Here is a 5,793-nt window from a genome sequence, read left to right as displayed (position 1 = left end):
TGCCGTGACTCGGATTCGAACCGAGGTTGCTGCGGCCACAACGCAGAGTACTAACCACTATACGATCACGGCAAGCTATCAGGGAGTTGCATATTTGCCTTGCTTTTTCCCCTGTTGCAGTGTTGAAGTCAAAAGGCATAGCGCCACCTGTTGTCCATCCTACCGTTTTATAAATCAGCTAAACCACAGCTGGCTAAAATATTTGTATAAGTAATTATACGCTGCAAGCTGCTCGCGTTTGCTCCTGCGCTGAATCCTACTTTCTATACTAACTTATGGCTTATCAACCTGGGGGTCATGATCACCCCGTGAGCCATGAGTAAGTTCAGGAAGGTCATAAAAGCCCGCCCACTCTTTATGGAAATCCCACAACTTTTCTCTTTTGTAACACAGGGTCACGGGACAGTACATTTATTTAGGCACAGAAACTGCGTCCATTTCTTTGTCAACAAGATGCGAAAACACATTTGCTTAACAAAAAACAAGCACCAGTCTTTTCACTATTCCACAGTGACATTCTTTTGAATGTTCTTGCCAAGAATTTTTCTTCAATAGACCATGCACTGAAATCATGCTCAAACTGCGTTTCCTGTGTGTATAGTTATTCTCTTGGAGAGGCAAGGAGATATTCAAACACCAATGCCAAGGTCACACGGGACTGCCCACGGAGTGTCTATCAATTAAAGGCAACCTTCAATTAGTGCTGAATTATGCTCCGGTGCATGCTGCTACTGAGCCAAACGCTGAAAACCACCTGTCGTTAGCTCGAGATCTGCAGGTCTCAGAATAATGAGCATAAACAACGTTTGGCTACCCAAAACAAAGCATAAGAGATTTTAATACATTTCTGAAATGAAGTCTCTAGCAAAATGAAGATATATGTAACGTTCTAAGTAATGGGAACAGTCTTAAAATAAGAGCTTCCTACTATCTTAAATAATATTTATGCCTGACAAACATTACAATGTGTTATAATAATTCCTCTGGGAAGGTTGGACTAGAAATATCTACGAGAATATAGGGTTGCTGGCCCTGAGGACAGAATGGTGGGGGCCCCATCCATTACAGAGGTGTTGCCAAAACCTTCACTGGCAATCACAGCCGGAAGAGAAAATCTCAGCATCGTGGGCTCTATGCAGAGCGCTGAGCAGGGGGCAATGCAGAGCATCCCTTACTATGCTTGGTGAGATTATATACAAATAGAACAGACATGATTTTTAACAAACAAACAAGATGAACACAAATGCGATAGCAAAATGATGAAAATAAAGTATCAGAGGGGTAGCCGTGTGAGTCTGTATCCACAAAAACAACGATGCATCTGAAGAAGTGGGTTTTTTACCCACAAAACCTTATGCCCAAATAAATCTGTTAGTCTTTAAGGTGCCACCGGACTCCTCATTGTTTTTATGAAAATAAAGTTACTATTACTGAAGTCTCAAATGTGAAGTTTTGTACATGCTGAATATTACAAACTCTTGTCTGCTCAGTGACCTATTAAGGAGCATCGATCTTCAGCAAAGTCCTGCAAACTTTACTCAGGCATGGGTGACCATGGAAGTGTAGCCCAAGTAAGGAGAAAGATTCTAAATCCTTACAGCTTCCTAACATGCAAATACTGCTCATCATTCATCACAAATGTAAAATGGTACAACCCCCTTCTCTGTCCCCGAGACATGCCAAATGAAAGCCTTAAACTTCAGACCTTAAAAGTGTAAACCTTTGAACTGGAGCATTTTAATGTGAACTGAGCATGTTGCTGAGGAGAGCTGGGTTCTGGGATATGATTCAAAGCCTAACGAAGTCAACAGCAGTCTTTCCATTGATTTCAGTGGACTTTGTAATACGTCTCTAGTTCGGATTCTACCATTAACTCACAATGTGACCTTAAGCAGTCACTTAACTTGTGTCTATCTGGATAATGGGGATAATGATACCCACTTGTCAGTGAAAAGTATTTCAATATCTACAGATGATAAGATCTAGATAAATGGTAAGTATTATTACTAGTATAGTAAACAGAACTCTGCTGGAACTCAGTATGTCTGGAGTTCTGCTCACCATGCCTTCAGAGAGGAAGCCTACACCAACTGAGTGCTTATCTTAATAAAAAGAGAATTTATAATAAGCAGAAAAAAATGGCTTCAGGCTATTTATTAAAAATGTAAATGAAATATTTTTAGCTGTAGTAATAGTAAAAAATATTAATTCAAATGGTTTGTAAGGGAAACATTGAAAAATATACTGAGAAACAATGCTGCTTCTGCACGGTCTACTCCTATATTCTCTTCCTTTGTTCTGTATTATTACTTAAGACATTTATATAAAAAAAACAGGAACTCTCTTCCACCACAATTCATCTGCTTCTGTAGCATATGCCTCTTTTGAAGGCACAGGGTCTAATCATTGTGTCTACTTCTAGCAACGGAAGCATAGAAGACTCATACAGGCCAGAAGTGGCTAGTCAGGAGAGGAGCATAGGCCTTATCTACAATGGAAAATTTACCCACCACTGACAACAGCATTTAAGTATGGGTTCTGAAATGGTGCTAAACTTGATTTGATCTGGTCAACATTTATAGTTAAACCAGCATTCACCTCTAGTTTATCTGCATCAGCAATAGCTCTCTTTTAGTGCAGATAAATGGCATTGTCCCCTCTTAACCCACAGAAATCTCTGCAAGACTATCCAAGGCAGAGGAGACTCAAACGCCATATCTTCTATATTTATACATTGCCATATAGATCCATGGCACTCACTAAACACCACAAACTATAAAAGATGTGTGCCAAATGCTTTAAGGCACAGTCCTGCATTGGGGGCAGTGTGGGGCACCCTCCTTCAGTGGGTTTTCTAGCAGCCATTGAACCTTATACAGGCACAATACTCCCCAAATTCCAGGAGAAACATGGCCATTTGCAATCAGCCTGAATGCTCCCTCTGAATTACATCCTATTATTCCTTGTACAGTCATTACACCTGTGCAAAGTGCTACCAAATCTGAACTCTCCATGTGCACCATGATAGGATTTTACACCTGTGCAAATGATTACACAAGGCTCAAGTCTCCCCAGCTCCTAATCATTTTGTTAACTCCATTTTGTTCCTCCATTTTTGCAATCTTTCTAGTTGTCTAGACTGAATATAATGTTGCATATGGGTTTTCATCAGACCCATGTAGCAAAGAACTCTCTACTTTTCTGCTTAGGTTTTAATAAAAAAACAATAGGGTCCATATATTCAGCTACAACTTTTTTTCCTAAGTAAGTAAAACATACAAAAGAACAAAACTCACAGTTCAGCTGAAATCCCCAGAAGAGTCTGAGTTCCTATTGCCTTTTACACTTGGTGTAGTCATTGACACTTCTGTAAAGTGGGTTTCAAACACTGTCACCTGTGTTAAGTGAATGCAGAATTCTGGTTTGGGCATTTTACACCCACTTTATGCAAGGTGAAAGGCAATAAGGAAATCAGGCCTTGATTCAAGGAGGCTGTGGGCTTAATCTAAACTCTGGCAAACTCCCAAATGTCTGTATAGTAAGGTAAATTACTTTCCATTATCTGATGCCTCTGGTATGCAGCCCAAATCTGCGCTAGTGTTTTTTGTTGTCAGTTTGCACTGCAAATTCATATCTCATTTGCAGTTCCAGAGTTTCTTTACAGTACTGCATCCTGCCGAATTCTCCATCCCACTGTATATGCATATGGATTATTTCCCCTCATGGTTTATGAATGCTTGGGATTAGCAATAGTTATCTGCACATTTCACCAACATGTTGCATGTACACTGTTCCAGGTCACTAAAAAAGATGTTAAGAAAATCCAAGCCCTGAAGTACCCCAATAAACATTCCCCCCAATTTAATACATTGAAGTTATTAACATCTTTCTTTTACATTCCTTCAGCCAGTTTCCAAGCCACATGTCAGTGTTTCGATTACACTGATATCTATATATGCAAAGAGATTTATGTGTATAGGATAGATATAGCACCTTTCATCCAGAAAGACCTCAAATGGCTTTATGAAATTGGGTTCCACAAACACTTATTCATATGAGCAAAATAATTTTATCTGTGGACTTGGGCATTAAAATTATATGCCAACTGTCCAAAGGGATCACTCCTCTCGCACGGGGGTAGAATGATTGCTATTTAATAGCACTCAGCAGCAATGCTCATTGTAGGACAGGAAATGATGAATACTGTATCAAGATGAAACTGTGGGGACCAGAGGAGGGATTTAAGTGCAGAAGACTGAATGTAATTACTTACATTGGAATACGATCAAAACACTGGTTACTATCTCTGCTCTCACAAAATGTGCCAATGTATTTTACTGATCACAAACATTTCACATTTCATTAAAAAACATAACCCACTAATAAGATAGGTCATGGGTTCAGTACTTATAAGGAAAGACTCAAATGCAAGTAATAACCCCACTTGATGTTGCTTAGCATAATTCTGTCAGATTTTGTATAATACAAAGTCATATCTGCATGTCATTTTTTTATTCTTCCATATTGTCATCTCCATTCATTATGATGGTTTGTGGTCCCCATCCAAACATAACAGAGCAGAGGTTGGGCATGATATTTTTACCTGCCTTGCAGGGCTTGCATGGAAGAGGAGTGGAATATGCAGCAATACTGCATATCAGCACAGCTCCAAAATCTATACTTTCATTAAATGAAAAAATCTCTAGCCCTTATGATTGTGAAGAAAACCTTAAAAATATGAACCTTGCATAATTAATGCAACATTATGCCAGAGTTTTCAGAGAGCCTGAGACAATAGCTCTGAGATAGTGAATTGCCTCATTCATATCAGTGAAATATTAACTCAGATGCCCAATAATGATGCTTTAAATGTTCCAAACATTAATTATTTCACTTCTGATTAAAGCATGTAAGAAAGAAAAGGGAGGGTCATGATCTCATAATCTACTTTGAGCAACCTCTACTCTACATGTCATTTTTATGTACTTGGAAGAGCATCATCACATTTTTTTCCACACCAGTCAAGAAGACATATTTTGAAAACCTATACATTGTGAGTGGAGACTCATTTTGGCATCTCAAGTGGTTGGAGCTTAGGCTGTGGGCAGAGTTTGGAAGAGTACCTCTATCTTTATTTTTCCTTTTATCATTTCAACCTGTTTCCTCTCCATAGTTATCCTTAAAACATATGAAGGCAAAATCAAACATACTATTCACATAAAATGCATATTATGGAATTGGATAGTAAAAATTAGCATTGTGACTTGCCTGAAGTGGAGCCAGAATTAGTACCTGGACCTCCCAAACAAAAACCCAAGTGACGCTTTTAGCCTATAGCCCCAGCCAGGCCAACAAGCCAGGTTGAAGCATCACTAAACTTGGGCGAGAAGAGGTGTGTGTATGTACATACAGGAGGGGGCGTCAGGGCAAAGTAACTCCGCAGTGAAGACATATCCTCAGCCACATTATCAAAAAATTACAGCTGCTGGTTCCATTACAAAGTACTGTCAGGACAAAAATATTAAAATTGCAACAGTGAGGGAGGAGAGGTCAAAAGTACAATGTCGGCTAAGGAGAGAAAAATAAGGAGACACCAAGAACAGTTTCAGGTAAACAGAGACCAAAACCTGCTATCTCTAACTCAGGCAAAATTCCCATTCAAGTCCCTGGAAATTTTTTCTTGAATAAGGACAGCAAGATTTATCCCTGGGTTGGAATGTTCCTTCTTTAAGTAGCCATCTCTTTTGCACTGCCAAACTATAAGAGATTCCCTATCATTCCAATGCACTTACA

General features: G+C 39.2%; 1 non-coding gene across 1 annotated transcript; it reads right to left on the bottom strand.

The window, feature by feature from the left end:
• On the bottom strand, nt 1–72 carry TRNAH-GUG (transfer RNA histidin (anticodon GUG)). Its single transcript has one exon. It is a non-coding gene; the product is annotated as a tRNA-His (tRNA).
• Between the last annotated feature and the right edge of the window lie 5,721 nt (nt 73–5,793).

The sequence above is a fragment of the Chrysemys picta genome, chromosome 6 (genome assembly GCF_011386835.1).
Source record: "Chrysemys picta bellii isolate R12L10 chromosome 6, ASM1138683v2, whole genome shotgun sequence".
In the NCBI taxonomy this organism is placed as follows: Eukaryota; Metazoa; Chordata; order Testudines; family Emydidae; genus Chrysemys; species Chrysemys picta.
Note: the sequence above shows the minus strand (reverse complement) of the source record. Positions and strands in the feature narration are given on the sequence as shown.